Genomic DNA, 17,177 nt, shown 5'->3' on the forward strand with positions numbered 1-17,177 from the left:
CTCTGCAGTGACTCTAACCTCCTAAGCCTCAGCAGAGGAGCATACAATTGCTGTGGCAGTGGCAGTATTATGGGTTCCCTCTTGTCTGCAAGCCTACACAGGCAATATTCTGCTGTACTGTGCCATATCACAAAAAAATACACAAATATTTTATATATTTGTATACATATTTGTATTTTGTATATATTGTATATTTATATATATTTATGTGTATATATTTTATATATTTATATATATTTTATACATTTGTGTATATTTTGTATAATTGTGTGAGAGTCCAGGCACTAAAGTTTGTTGAGACTCTTATCTCCAATTAACCACCAGAAAACTAGAAATGGCCCTGTGGCTCAAGCAGTAGGGTGGTAGCCTTGATCTGAAGAGCCCAGGGTCTCCAGGCTCAGAATTCAAGTCCCATGACCAACAAAAACCAAAAAGCAAAAGCAAGGATTATGCTAAAGAGAAGGTCTGGAGATGATCACTTAATTCTGGGGGATGTGCTTCTGCAACCTCTGAGAGGCAAATTTTGACCCAGCTAGACCCAGGATAAAAGAATATGCTATACTCCCTCATAAGGAACAGGAGAAAATTTGGGGAGTATTTGCAACTTTTCAATCACAAAATTAATCATGTGCAATTCATCTGTGACTAGTATACTAACATCTCTTTATATTACTGTAAATTATCTGAACCCTGTAAAAGTCAGGTCAACAATGGGATGAGAGGTTGCCACCTATGAGTGTGCAAAGTATTCGACCATATATTCAGCTGTGGTCCCTCCTAACTTACTAAGAGGCTGTCTGCCTCCCTTACTGCCCTCCTCCTTCCCTCTAAGTCCAACCAACAATGGGTGGCAAGAGAAAAAAAAACAACAACACAAAAAATACATCTTCTATTTCACAGGTGTGCTCTTTCTATAATTTCAGAGCAAATACGAACTAACATCTCTGAAGGCATCAACCTAACATCTCTGAATGAACTTGTCTTTCTTTGATGTCTGTCTACAACAACTTCTCTTCAAGGCCTCTCCTTTCCAGGCTTCCCAACAATAGTAAATTTAGCTGCCCAAACAATTCTTCTAGAAAATAGGAATCTCATTTCAATTTACCTTACCAAAGGTAAGTTGGAATAGTCCAACTTCCTCAAGTTAATCTTCAGACAGAATGATAACATTTTCACATCTTTAACATATCACATCTATCACGTTTCTGTTGAGTCTAACCAAAGCAGCATGGTTGACACATATGGCTAGTGCACTTCTCCACAGATCTTTCATCCTCCCCACTGCTCACCTACCAGCACTTACCTAGAACTAGCTTGCTGAAGTTCCAGGAAACTTCCTATTTGTGACACCACTGGAGTCCAGTTGCTCCAGTGCCCACAGCTAACTCTCCTTAACCTGTACTTCTCACAACACCATTCAAAATGAAGTAGGGTCAGAATCCTCATCCTCTGCCCCTTTAAAACCACAGACCACTGAAGAAGAAATTCTATCTTGTCTCCAACAGAGAATCCCCACAAAATCTGTAACTTAACTGAACCAGTATGTTAATAATCAGAATAGTATATAAAATTCCTGTTTCTAAATACCATTAAATGTACTACTTTCTAAAAAAGACTTAAAGATTATGAGTAAGTAATGTGTCTGATAATGCAAGGTACAGACAAATTTTCCTACAAACAAGCAGTGATTAACAGATCACTTTTTTTTTTTTTTTGGTTAGTTATGGGTCTTGGACTCTGAGCATGGGCACTGTCCCTGAGCTCTTTAGCTCAAGGCTACCGCCCTACCACTTGAGCCACATCACCACTTCTGCTTTTCTAGTGGTTAATTGGAGATAAGAGTCTCACTGTCTTTAGTACTGGGGCTGGCCTTGGCCTTGAACTGGGATCCTCAGATCTTAGCCTCCTGAGTAACTAGGATTACAGGCGTAAGCCACCATGCCACTGACTTCAGCTCATATATTCTTAAAATACTGTTTGTACATACCTCTACACATATATGTATGCAAATATACATCTAAGTTATTCACTAAAATCAGTAACAAAAAAGAACAAGGCTTGACCATTTTCTCTATTTCTATATTTTTGAATTCCTTATGAGAAGCATCAATTACTTTTTTTAATCACAACTATAACTTAAGATTAAAATATTACAAACTGAGTACAGTGGTACACATCTATAATCCAAGCATTCTGGGAGGCTGAGGCAGAAATGTTTTGAGTTACAGACCAGTTTGGGTTTCTTAGTGAAGCCCTGTCTCCAAAATAAACAAGGGGGGGGGGAATGTTTTTACAGATGTACTAATTTTTTTAACAAAATGAAATTAAGTGAAAATTAAGTTATAATTAAACCATGTTTTAATTACACTAGTGGGGATAATAATAGGAAATAGGATTTTCCTAGAGCAGAAGTATTCCAGTCAGGCACTGGTGGCTCACACCTATAATCCTATTGAGTAAAGAGGCTGAGATCAGAAGATCATGGTTGAAAGCCAGTCAGGGAAGGAAAGTCTTTGAGACTCCTACTCATCAATTAACCACCAGAAAACTGGTGTGGCTCAACCTGGTAGAGAGTTGTCCTTGAGCTGAAGAACTCAGGGACCGCACCTTAGGCCCAGAGTTCAAGCCCCACAATCGCCACCATGACAACCACCACCACCAACAACAACAAAAGGCAAAGCATAGCTGTGTTGACCAAATGCCTTTCTAACTACACATGGTGAGCAACTCCCAGATGCTCTGCAGTTGAATGTCTCTCCTTTCCAACATCAGCTTCAGGAACTCGGTCATGCTTGATGCCACAGTGATTCCTCAGTACATGTCTGGTAGAGCAACTTCTGACACTTATGAACTCAAACTTTCATCAACTCATTTTTCATCACAGAGCTATTCTTTGTTGTACTGAATGTGTGGGCTGTGTCCCCTGAAAATCCCATGTATCCAGCATTTAGGTTCTGTTCCTGTCCCAAGAAAAGGAGGCATGTCTGGAGAGGGAGGAGCAGTGCCACCTGGAGGTTCATGAACAGTCCAGAACAAAGTGTATATACATGGTCTCCGTCCAGAGTGAGGAGTAGGGGGAAGTATGGTACTATGGACTGAACTCAGGACACTCACAGGCAGGTACTCGACTACTAAAGCCACCTCTCCAGCTTCTCTTTGCCTTCATCTTTGTTTGAGGTAGGGTCTTGTGTTATGGCTTGGGCTTCAATTCTTATGCCACAGTGTCCAGGCCCATGCCTGGCTTCCCCTGTGTGTGTGTGTTTTGTTTTGTTTTTTTATCTGTCATGGGGCTTGAACTATGGGCCTAGGCACTGTCCTTGAGCCCTTCAGCTCAAGGCTACCACCCCTACCCTTGAGCCATGCCCCAGTCCCACTTCCCATTTTCTAGAGGAGAGAAGAGTCTCAGGCCCTTTTGTGCTGCTGCTGGCTTTACACCTTGATCCTCAGATCTCAGCCTCCTGAGTGGCTAGCATTACAGGCGTCAGCCAGTTAGCCACTGCGCCCATCCTTCCCCTGCTTCTTTACAGCTTCCAAAACCCTTGTAGATACAGGTGCTAGAACAATCTTTTATCCTACATTTAGTTTTTGGCCCTGAATTCCTGACACAAAGATCCTAAATCTCAGAATTTTCTAAGTGACAGGACCAGCTCTTGTTCTCATCTGGTGACTACTGTTGGGATCCTAGCTAGCTTCTGAATGGGAGCAGGAACTGAACTCCCAGTCAGTCACTCTCCACCCACCCCTGGAGAGGGGATAGGTGCTAAAAGGTGAGATGATCACCTAATATCTACTAATTGAGGCCCCCATCACAGCAGGACAGGCTTTAGAGAGCTTTTGGCTGTTGGCTATGTGAAGTTACCAGGGAGTAGGCAGAGCAAGCGTCTGGAAAAGGGTATCAACACTGACTCTGCCTGTGCCTTGCCCAGTGTACAATTCATCTGCCTGGTTGTCTATAGCCTTTATATTGAGCCAGTAAGTACTTCCCTGAGTTTTGTGAGCCATCCAGCAAACTAGAAACCACATTTACAAGTGGTTGGTCAGAAGTACCAGTGACAGCCTATTACAAGAATTAGCACCGGAAGGAGAGGCATGGATGGAACCTGGTCCTAGGTCTGTGGGATCTTAACTAGTTACAGGTAGTGTGAGAATCGAATATGAATTAATGGACCCTCAACTGGCATCTGCTAGAGAATTGGACACCACATTCTAGTGTCCAAGAGTTGAACTATAGTGGTGAAAGAGTTAAAAAAGTTTGTTTTTATTTTTTTGGCATAAAAAAGCTATTCTATTTTATTGTAAAGGTGGTGTACAGAGGGGGTACAGTTACATAAATGAGATAATGAGCAGTGTGGCTCGACTACAAGATGAAGGAATAGGTTATAAGAAAACTGTAAGTTTTTATTTTACTTTTTTTTTTTTTTTGCCAGTCCTGGGGCTTGAACTCAGGGCCAGGGCACTGTCCTTGGGCTTTCTCAGGCCTAGCGCTCTACCCCTTAAAACAGCACCACATCCAAGTGATAATTGCACATTTTGAGCATGCTAAATAGGGCTGGTTTTATTCTATAATTCTTATGGAACATCCAAGCTATTAGCATGAAATATGTGAGGTTAGCGTGCAAAGATATCCTCTGCAGTGCCTGATTTATTCTGGAACTAACAGAGAACCAGGCATACAAAATCCCAATGAGCTGGCACAGTTTGAAACTTTCTTCATAAAGGTCCAAAAACACAACAAATTACAGAAAGTTTGGACAAATGGGACTAAATTGCGGAGCTTCTGTATGACCTAACAAGTTAAATAGAAAGCCCACAGAGTGGGAGAAGATCTTCATTAGCCATATAACAGACAGGGACCTCATAAGTAAAATATAACTACAGCTCAAAAAATTGAATCACCCCAAAACTAATCTCTGAAGAAACAACCATCCCATTAAAAGATGGGCCAAAGACTTAAAGAGAGACTTCTCTGAAGAAGAAATAAAAAATGGCCTATAGACACATGAAGAAATGCTTGACATCTCTTATTATAAAAGAAATGCAAATCAAAACAACTCTAAGTTTCCATCTCACTCCAGTTAGAATGGCCAGGGTCAAGAAATCTAATAACAGATGCTGGAGGGGATGTGCCAGAAGGGATCACTACTACACTGTCGGTGGCAGTGCAAACTTGTTCACTATGGAAAGCAGTATGGCAGTTCCGTAAAAGACTAAATATAGAACGCCCCTATGACCCAGCAATTCCACTACTTGGCATTTACCCAACCATCCAGAAACTAGGGCATACTAAATCCACTAGCACAACCATATTCATTGCAGCACTATTCACCATAGCAAAGATATGGAACCAACCCAGATGTCCCTCAGTTGATGAGTGGATCAACAAGATGTGGTATTTATACACGGAATACTATGCTGCTGTCAGAAAAAAAATGATATTGCCCCATTTGTAAGGAAATGGAAAGACTTAGAAAAAAATCATATTAAGTGAAGTAAGCCAGACTCAAAGGAACATAGGCTCAATGGTTTCCCTCATCTGACATAATCAGTAAAAACCTTGGGCTCTCCTAGCAGAGATTCACAATAGAACAAAATCTAGATAAATAAGGCCATAAAGTACTACGCTAAATGAAAGGACCTCCAGGATAAAGAAACAAAAGCCGGGGCCGGGAGTTTGGCCTAGTGGTTAAAGTGCTTGCCTAGCATGCATGAAGACCCGGGTTCGATTCCTCAGTACCACATACATAGAAAAAAGTCAGAAGTGGTGCTGAGGCTCAAGTGGTAGAGCTCTAGCCTTGAGAAAGTCCAAGGACAGTGCTCAGGCCCTGAGCTCAAGCCCAGGACTGGCAAAAAAAAAAAAAAAAAAAAAAGAAACAAAAGCCATATAATGAGTGACTGATGTCCTTAACATACTACGTTATCTTTCATCTCTTTTACTGTCCCTTAGCGCATATTGTTACAATATTTCACCTTGTTATCTGATATATTTTATATATGCTTAATTGGATATTTGAAATAGGAGAGGGTAGGGGGGAAATCAAGTTGTGCAGGGGGAGGAGGGGAGGAAAATGAGGACCATGACATGAGAAAGAGTATCAATATTTGTGAAGTAATGTACCTTCTATATGGTGAATATAATGTAACCCTTCCATTAATTACAATAAAAAATTATGAAAAAAAAGAAATAGATGGACCTGAAAAAAGTTGTATTAAGTGAAGCGAAGTCAGGCCTAGAGAGACAAAGGATGAATCTTTTCTCGCATATCTGGAAATTCGATCTAATTTACATATGCAAACATATACTGAGTGATACGAACACATGCAAAAACATATTAACTGAAGTATCATAGATTCAGGGATGATTTCCAATGGTGTTAACTCCCTTATGAACAGCATGAAGCTAGCTAGTACTTGAGGTGTATGGGAAGAGATTAGGAGAGGTAGGGTAGATGAGTGAAGAGAAGGGGGACAGTGCAATCATAATATTTGATTAATATGTATAAAAATTAAACTAGAAAAATTTAGGGAATGGGTGGAGTTGGGCAAAATAGGGGAGAATGACAAAAGGGTGACACTGATCAAGATGCATTGTAGTCATAGACTCACATGGTGACCTGTAACCCCTTTCTACAACTACTTAAGGATAATAAAATTAAAATAAATTAAAGAAAGAAAAAGAAATATCTATTTGAAAGAAGTTGTACAAGACAAGCTTGAAGGCTCTTGGTAAATAATGGCATAATAATAATAATAATAATCTTTTTTTTTGCTCTTGTTATTTCTCAACATGTGGGATAGAAGTCATAAAATCTGTTTGCAACAAAACTTAAACAGAGAATTCTCTGAAGAGGAAAGAGTAGATGCTTGGATCAAGAAGATGTGGTACTTATACACAATGGAATTATATGCTGCCATCAGAAAGAATGATAGCTCCCCAATTGTAAGGAAATGGCAAGACTTGGGGGAAAAAATCAAATTAAGTGAAGTAAGCCAGACCCAAAGGAACATAGGCTCCATGGCTTCCCTCATTTGTAATAATTAGTACACATCTAGGACTTTCCTAGAAGAGGATCACAATAGCTCAAAAGCTATGTACATATAGTCATATACAATAAAACTAAACAAAATGAACTTTAAGATATGGAAACAAGAGATTGTTGTTTTTAATGTACTGTGTGAAGTTATTTCTTTTCTCTTTTTTCCCACTTATAGTTAATCTCATGTGGCTATTGTGTCTGACTTTGTTAGTTGGTATACTGTATAAACATTTATTTGTTTAACTGAAATAGGGAAGGGAAGGAGGAAAACAAGATAATTGGGAGGGTGAGGAGAGGAAAAGGGGAACAAAAACATGAGAAGGGGTATCAAGGTTCAAGAAGTAATATACCCATTACCTGCCAAATGTAACTGTAACCCCTCTATACATAATCCTGACAATTAAAAAAAAAAGATGCCAATGAGTTGGTCTACACTGTTACTGAGATGATTTGCAGGAGCATCCCAAGTCATCTAATAGTTCTAAGGTTTTTAATTTGCAAGTGATTAGTTCAAAAACGCTAAAGATATAATCTTACTAGACTATATTAATCTTGAAGAGAATGTATCTGCTACAAAATTTTAAGTTCTGTTCACTAAGTAAAACTGCTTCTCCCTAACCCATATTCATAAACATATGGTCACTTTGCACAAAACAGAATTTAAAGTGGTAAAAACATCAGAGAAGATACTTAGAAAAGAAAAACATATTGTTATATAGCAATGGGTGAACTCACAATTTCATTTCAAATCACATTGCCCAAATGAAATTACTGAAAGTTCCTTTAAAGTTCCAATTATATAACAAACTTTTGTGCTTACTATTATCTCTGTAAACCACAAATAATCATTGTGAGACTGTTTGTTTTTCTGTTAAGAGTTGACACCACCCCAAAAATATTTTTAATGTTGTCTTTTAAAAGAACAAAGGTCTAGTTGAGATTCTAATGTTATTGATATTACCAAAGTTGTGTGTTTAGAATAACGAAATCAAATATACAAAGTCAGAGCACTTAACTTTGTCAGGAACTCTGCATACAATATCTTGTTTAATGTTCACAAGAAGGCTTTGAAGGATCAATGACTAACAAATAACATAACAGACTGGGAAGACTGAACTCCAGACTCAAGGGACTCTAAAGTCCTTCCTGTTACACCTTGCCAAAATAGAAAGCATAAAACAAAAGGATAAAATGGTCAAATTTTAATTTCTAGTTAAATATTTTCCCATCTCTGAAAATTAAGAATATAATTTGGAATAAAACTGAAGTTAGGAGCCAGGCATGGTGGCTCACCACTGTAATCCTAGCTATTCAGGAGGTTGAGATCTGCGGATCGCGATTCAAAGCCACCCAAGCAGTAAGCCATAAGACTCTTATCTCCAATAAACTACTAGAAAACCCAAAGTGGCAGTGTGAATCAAGGGGAAGGGCAGTAGCTTGAGCTGAAATGCTCAGGAACAATGCCCAGGCCCTGGGGTAGGGCAGTAACCTTGAGCTAAAGAGCTCAGGGACTGCACCCAGGCCTAGAGTTCAGCCCCATGACAAAAAAAAACAAAAACAAACCTGCAGTTGGGTAATGGGAATGACCTTCTTCAAACAACACTGCTTCTGAAGCTCAATATTAATAGTGAGCAATACTTGTATAGAATCGTTTGTAAATTCCACACTATAGTATGACTACAAGTATTATAGCAAGTATCTGGTGGGGAAAGTAGGAAGTGTTTTAAAATCCTACTAATGCTCAGTGTGTGTCTGTAATTCCAGCCATTCAAGGAGGCAAAGACTGGAAGATGGTGGTCTGAAGCCAGCCCTGGTCAAAAACATGAGAGCCTACCTGAAAAATAACTAAAGCAGACAACAACTAGATTACTCAGGTGGTAGTCTGTCTAGCAACTGGAAGTCCTTGAGTTCAAAGCCTCAGCAACACACACATACACACACACACACACACACACACACACACACAAATGTGCATAGGAAGTGCTGAAGTATGCAATACTAATTAGTCACACTGATTCACTCCTTAAAGAGTAAGTGTACATTAATAAACTTAGTGTAGATTTATTTAGTATTTATACGATATTAAGTTTACAGAGATAACATCTGGGAAATTCAAATACAGATAGCTATGTCTAATTCTATTATTATTGAAGCATTAGTATCAATACCTTTAATTAAAATTCAATGATATGTGAAGGATCGCTTTAGCAAGTCATATTTTTATTTAGCCAAGTATGATAGTGCACATCTATAGTCCCCGCTCCTTGGAAAATAGATACTGTAATAATCACAACTGGAGGCCAACCAAAACAAAAAGCAAGGTCCCCTCTCAACCAATAGCTAGTATAGTGGCTGGCACATGCCTATCATTTCTACTCTGTGAGAAGTATAATAGCAGGCAGTAGTCCAGACTAGCCCAGGCAAAAATGCAAGACCCTACAGAAAATGTAAGTAAAGCAAAGCATTGGAAGTTCAGTTCAAGTGTAAAGTACGTCAAAAGCCAAGTTCAAAATTTATTTTTGTTTACTCGTGAGCATGAGTAAACATTCATTCCAAGAAGGAAAGTTCTGAAGACCTTCAGTCACTGTGTGAAAACAAAACTGCACATAATGCTTGGAGCAATTACTGGCTGCTGGGGAACAATCCTTTCACATGGAAAGGAGTCTTGGGATGTCAATTACCAAAGACTGTGAGCACCAGGCTTGCTCTGACCACCCCTACCCACAACACACTTCCACTGGGCAGTGTCATGCGGTGCCTCCACCTGAAACACTATCTGTTCCTGCATGGTTGAGAGTGTCTGTAATAGCTGATAGTTCTTCTCCTTGTTTAAAATCAACAATCTTACAGAATAAACAAATGAAAAAAGAACCATGAATTCTAAGAAACCCTTAAAATGCTTTGTATTATTTTATCTGCATACAAACTAGTTTTAACCTCTCTGTCAACAGGAGAAAAATTTACAAAAAGGGGGGAGAGGGAAATGGGGACAAACACATGAGAGGGGTTTCAATGTGTGAGAAGTAATACACCTACTACCTGATGAATGTAACTGTAACCTCCTATACATTACCCCAACATTAAAAAAATATACACTTGACCAAACGATTAGAGGCGTGGTGCATGGCTCAAGTGCTAGAGTGGCAGGTATTGAATTCAAGTCCAGGTCTTGGACCAACATAAATAAGTAAATAAATAAATTTACCCGAAGTAAAATTGCTCGGAAAATGTTGGCTCACAAAACAAGGCAATCATCCAGGTATATATGGCTCATGCCTATTATCCTGGCTACTCAGAAGGTTCAGATCCAAGGATGGAAGGAGGAAAGTCTGTAAGATCCTTATCTACAATTAATCAGCAAAAAGCCAGAAGTGGAGCTGTGGCTCAAATGGTAAAGTGCCATTTGAGTGAAAAAGCTAAGGGATAGTACTGAGGTCCTAATTTCAAGTCCTAGTATTTGAATATGTATGCAGGGACATAGACACACACACACACACACACACACACACACACACACACACACACACACACACACACGACAAGAATTCCAAGGTAAAAGTTGCTAATGTTGAGTCCGTTGATGATATCTGCTACTCTCTAGACAGCAGCGAGGAGTCCTGCTCCTTCCAGTGCCTGCTGTTGAACACATCAGGAGAAAATGATAGCCTAAGCTGGCAACACCAACACTAAATTGTGCTTTTTTTTTTTCACAGTTACGCTGCTTTATTATCTTTAACTAGTTGTACAAAGGAGTTACAATTTAACAAAGTACTTTATGAATATATCTTGATCGATGTCACCCCTTTCAACATTCTCACCTATCCTTTCCCTACCCATGTCTTCACTCTCTTTCTTCTTACTTCTGTAGATAAACACTGGATTCTCCCCATCTTCCCTTCATCATTCATCTACCCTTCTCCCCTTAGGCCTACCTCCTTTTTTGCACCCATTTCCTGGTGCTGATTTTGTTGGGCATTGACTTTGCCTTTCTAAGAAATTACTTTGAATTCTCCCTTGACTCTATCATATTTCAGTTAATGTGTTTGCATATACTTCCATACCACCCAATCTATTTTCTTGTGAGTTTATATGCTAGAGCTAGCTTTTACATACAAGGGAAAACATGCATCCTTTTGTCTCTCTGGGCCTTACTTACTTCACCTAACAATTTTCCCAAGTCCTTCCATTTCTTTACAAAGGTACAATATCATTATTTGTAATTGATTAGAAAAATCGCATTGTGTATGTATCCCACTTTCTTGAACCAATCATCCACTGAGGGCATCTGGACTGATTTCATACTTTAGCTATGGTGAATAGTGCTACATTGAACATGGCTGTGTTGGTGGCTTTATTGTATACTGGCAATCTTTTGGGTAAGTGCCCAGGTCTTCTTTACCAATTTCCCAAACTTTCTCTTTAACCCTTGTTTCCAATCTGCTTTATTCCTATCTCTTCCAGAGACCTGAGTCAGCACTCATAGAAAGTAGAAAAATGGGAACAAGAATCTTAATATTAAAAGGCCTTTTTTGCTGGGTGCTGGTGGCTCACGCCTGTAATCCTAACTAAAGAGCCTGAGATCAGAGAATCACTGTTCAAGCGAGACCAGGCAGGAAAGTCCATGAGAATCTTATCTAGAATAACCACCAGAATACTGGAAATGGTGCTGTGGATCAAAGTGGTAATTTACTAGCCTTGAGAGAAAGAGCTCAGAGATAGCACCCAAATCCTGATTACAATCCCAATAACTGACAAAAAAAATTATTTTCTAAGATTCTGGAATGCTTTGCTCAGATAGCTTTATAAGGAAAACAGGACTCCACATTAAAGGCTGTAAAGAACAGTGCTTCTCCAAAAACACCTGCAAACCCTGGAATAGATCTTCACATCATGTTCAAATCACTACTTTGCATGGTTCAAGGACTACAAAAGGAATTATTTTTAATCTATTTCTCATTTATATAAAGAGCAGACAAACCAATTGTTCACAGAATAAACAAAGTCATTAACCCCTCCCTGAACGACCAAGGTTATAATTTGCTCAGTGGATTGTGTCAGTATTCTATAGACTTGGTTCCTGAACCAGTGTTAATTAACACACCAAAAGAATATATAGCACAATAACATTGCTGAAAAATTCATTTGTATGGTTCTACTTGTAACAGGAAATATTTTCAAAATTCTCTCCTCAGAGAGGAGAAATTTCACAAAGGAACACGAAAAGGTATTAATACACTGATTGTGAGTACAGTGATTACAGCCTCCCCTCCCTTTTTTCTTGTGTGCAGATGATGGGGCTTTAACTCAGCCTGGGAACTGTCCCTGGGCTTCTTTTGCTCAAGGCTAGAGCTCTACCATTATAGCTACAGCTTCACTTGCACATTTTTCAGTAGTTTATTGGAGATGAGACTCTCAAGAACTTTTCTGTTAGGACTAGCAATCCTCAAATCTCTGCAATCTGAATAAGTAAGTGAGTCACCAGCTCCTAGCAAGTCATCCTTTCTCAGGGCTTGATCTCAGTGCCTGAGCATTGTCCTTGAGCTTTCTCAAGGGTAGAGCTCTACCACTAGCCCCTCTTTGGGCTTTTTCTGTATATGTGGTACCAAGGACTTGGTACCACATGCTATGCAAGCACTCTTACCACTCGGCCAAACTCCCGGCCCCAAGAGTCACCCTTTTTATATCCTCATCACAAATCAAATGGAAGCCTATCTGAGTAAGGAAAAATTGTACCTTCCTATCTCATTGCAAACTCCACTGGTCTAAAATAAGGGCTGTATACTGACAAAAGGTAGGAAATTAGCTACAGTAGAAAACTACAGGTTTGATTAGAGTAACATCACAAGCTCACAGCATCTTCTGGCTGAAGGAAAAACAATGGTAGCAGAGAGATCCTGTCTCTGCTGGCAAAATGCTTAAAAAGTGTTCATCTTCAACAAATCATTATTTCTTTGTTATATAAATGGATGCTATGTATTTTTGGTAGATTAACAAAGAAAAGAAAGCTAAAAAAAAGGTGAATTCCAATATACTTTCTAAGTTATTTAAAATATCTGAATAAGAACAGTTTTATTTCTGAGCCAAACTCCTTATGTAGCCCAGGGTGACTTCAAACTCAGTCTCTGGGATTACTGCCATATGCTACTATGTCTGATTAAAGTCATATTTATTTCTAATTCAGTAAGAGAATGAATGTACACTGATTTTTATATGGTTTATCTGTCATCATCTGGAACTTGAATTCTGGGGCTGGGCACTGTGCCTGAGCTCTTCAGCTCACCTACCCCTTGAGCCATAGCACCACTTCCAGTTTCCTAGTGGTTAATTGAAGACAAGAGTCTCACAGACGTTTTAGTGCCCAGGCTGGCTTTGAACCAGATCCTCAGATCTCAGCCTCCTGAGCAGCTAGGATTATAGGCATAAGCCACCATAACCAGCTTAGTCTTTACTTTTGAAATGGCTTTATGTTGCAATGCATGTAAGGAAAGCCAGGATGAATATCCAAAGGTGAGATTTTTCCCACATAAAACATGTACAATTAATTCAGAACTACAATTGCACTTTTACTCTTCTGGTCAAAACATAAGCATGCCCTTTTGAATAATAGTATTTAATTTGAATTAAAAAAAAAAGAATTACAGCAGTGAGGAAAATACCAAACTGTTATACAGCTTCAAAAGTCCTATCAGATTTGAAGTTTTACAGCGAAATTTCTGTTTGTTTTTTTTTTCTTGTTTTTGTTTTTGTTGTGTTTTGCCAGTCTGTGTATGCAGGACAAAGGGCTTCATGTATGCTAGGTAAGCACTCTACCACTAGACCACACTCTTGGCCCCTGAAGTTTCTATATTTAAAAAAGGTTTGGTGAGCTGGGTACCAGTGACTCATGCCTGTAATCACAGCTTCTCAGGAGGCTGAGAGCTGAGGATCACAGTTCAAAGCCAACCTGGCAAGAAACTCCCATGAGAATCTTATCTCCAATGAACAACTAGAAAATTGGAAGTGGTGCTGTGGCTCAAATGGTTGGAGCACTAGGCCTTGAGCTGAAGAGCTCAGGGACAGTGCCCAGGCCCAGAATTCAAGCCCCAGGACCAACCTAAAAAAAAGAAAGAAACAAAGAAAGGTTTGGTGGTGAAGTGGTAAAGTGCCACCCCGAAGCAAAAAAGTAACCAAGGACCTGAGTTCAAGTCTCATTACTTAGCACACATGCAAAAAAGGGTTAAGCCAGGCACAGTGGCATAAGCCTATAATCTCAACACCCAGAAGGCAAGTCCAAGAAGATCACAAATTTCAAAACAGTCTAGGCTACATAGCAAGACCTGTTTCAAATTAAAAGACCCAAACAGTAGATTTATATGGCTCAGAAAGGTTTAACTTTACTCTCTCATACAGTCAGCAATTACCCTGAGGAATTAACTTTGAGAATAAAGTCAGAAATTTGGTACCCCAAAGCCTATTTTCAATCTTTTATCTGTATAAAATGAAGAAACAGTGAAGAGACTTGTGAATCACTAAGATATTTTTTCCTGAAAAATAAATGCTTGATATTAAGATTCCAGTACATCTGTCCTAATCATTCCTGTTTGCCACACTGTGATGTCAATGTGGAAACACTTTTTTTTAAAACCCACAATTTTGGTATTACTGTCATAATCCAGGGAGACCAAACATGATTTATTCTACCATTTGTTGTTTTCAATTGAAATTACCGAATGACAAGAAACATCAAGGGGAAAAAATTATAGAAGTTTGTATATTTCTTAAATTCTTGCTTTTCTTGAATTTCTTTCTAGAAAATGAGTTCATTATGTGTGCATAACTACCTACAAAAACCAATGATTTGATCATAAGATTACCATGAAAGAATTTTTAAAAATATACCATTTGGTCTTTGTCTCCAGTTCCTCAAGTAGGGCTAAGTCCCTTGGGATCTCTGGACGGCTAACAACTAGGCCCCAGGAAGTCATAGGCAAGGGACTGAATACCAGAAGTGACCAAGGCAGGGCTGCAGAGTGGGAATTTCCAGCCTCATCTCTGACTTCCAGGGCTGGAAGGACTGAGGTCCAGCTGATCAGCAAGAGCCAGTTTTGTAATTGATCTTGCTTCCAGTACAGAAAACCTATATTAGTTGAGGGCTCAAGGAGCATCTGGGTGGGTAAACACAGGAGATATTCACCAGAACAGGAGTACACACACAGAGGTACTGTGTCCAATAACCCTCCTTATGCATTTCTCTGCCTGGCTGTTTCCAAGTCTCATTTTTTTTTTTTTTTTTGGCCAGTCCTGGAGCTTGAACTCAGGGCCTGAACACTGTCCCTGAACTTTTCACAAGGCTAGAGCTCTGTCACTTGAGCCACAGAACCACTTCCATGTATATGGTACCAAGGAACCAAACCCAGGTCTTCGTGCATGCTAGGCAAGTACTCTACCGCTAGGCCAAACTCTCGACCATGCAAGTCCTATTCTTTTTAATAAACCAGTTACATAGCAGAAGTGCTGTCCTGAGCTCTGTGATTCATTCTAGATAATCCTAGCTACTGATCTGAGGACCAAGGTTCAAAGCAAGTCCGGGCACTAAAGACCTTGAGGCGCTTATCTCCAATTAACCACTAGAAAAGTAGAAGTGGTGCTGTGGCTTAAGGGATAGGGAGTAGCCTTGAGCTGAAGAGCTCAGAGACAGTACCCCAGCGTGGGCATTCTCAAGGCTAGAACTCTACCACTTGAGTCACAGCCCCACCTCTGGCTTTTTTTCCCCCTATGTATGTGGTACTGAGGAATTAAACCCATATCTTCATACACGCCAGGCAAGCACTCTATCACTAGGCCAAACTCTCAGCCCCTATGCAGTCTTTAGAGTGCACAAATACTTTTTTGGTGGGGGGGAGCGAAGGCAAGGAGTTGTTTAGGGAACTGAATTCAGACCTTCTTGTTTGCTAGGCAAACACAGCACTACTTGAGCCAATACCTTAGTCCACTGGTTTTTAGACTACTTTTCCAACAGGACCTCTGCCCTCCTCCACTTGCTGTTTCCTGGGTAGCTGAGATTACAGGTGTGCACCTCCACACGTAACACATAGCACATACAAATATACTTGCGCAAAATAAAATACCAAGTTAATATTCAACAACCCCCACAAACCAGTTGGATGTGGTGGCACAATTTTAATATCATCACTTTCCAGGCTGAGGCAGGAAAGCAAAATAGTAACAAAAAGTTTTGAGGGATGGGGAGCTGGAAATGCAGCTCAATGGTAGAATGCTTAAAAAAAATTAGTTATTTATCATTTTAGCAATTGCATTTAATTTCTTCTGTAAAAATAGCTATGTTTGTGAGGACTCAAAAGTTGCATACCCAATGCTATGGACATGGTACTGGAAATATAAACACAACTACATAGTCATAAAACCTTATGACTCTATGGACATAATGTTTTATTACGTAGATCATTATGTATCTATGACATATAAACCCTCAGCCTAATTTTGATTATGTTCTAAAATCTAAGTGCCAGTGATTCCCTTCTTGAATACTTGTTTGTTAAACATGTCATTTGAAATATGATGTAAAAATCAATGTTAATAAATTATTTAATTTAAAAAATAGCTATATTTTATAGATGTTTTTACAACTTAGTTTAATACTAGCCAGTCATATTTCTGAAAGTCAGTGCAACCCTCTTCCTAAAAACTCGAGCTTAATTATTGTTGCTCTGGAAATTTTATCTACAATCTGACTTCAGATATTTTCTAGCAACATTTATCTTAATGTAAATAAAAGCACAAGATAACCCTTTAAAATACTTTTTAAACGCAAAATGCATTTCTGTTTTTGGTTTTGCTCACCTTGGTTACTCTAACTTCCAGTTTTTAATCTACTCTCGTTTTTACCTGCTACGAGCTAAATGCTGTATCACACAAGTTATTTTGACCCTCCAAAATATTATTGTCCCTAGCCATCAAGCATTAGGCAGAATATTAAAATTCCCGAGTCCTTTCCCATTATAATTTTTACTCCAATTGCTATTTGTTATCACAAAGTGTTGTTATCTACTACTGGCTTTGAGTACTCTTACTTTCTAATTTTTGTTGTTGCTCATTTGTGTCACATTTTCTGTCTTCGTTCCCTAGTTTCTGACACCTCGAAAT

At 39.1% G+C, this 17,177-nt stretch overlaps 1 protein-coding gene across 2 annotated transcripts in view; it reads right to left on the minus strand.

The window, feature by feature from the left end:
* Positions 1–17,177, minus strand: part of Esyt2 (extended synaptotagmin 2) — an 89,901-nt gene that overhangs the window by 71,195 nt on the left and 1,529 nt on the right. The gene's annotated exons all lie outside the window — the stretch shown is intronic.

Source organism: Megascapheus bottae, chromosome 5, assembly GCF_031878675.1.
Source record: "Megascapheus bottae isolate mThoBot1 chromosome 5, mThoBot2.hap1, whole genome shotgun sequence".
Taxonomy (NCBI): Eukaryota; Metazoa; Chordata; class Mammalia; order Rodentia; family Geomyidae; genus Megascapheus; species Megascapheus bottae.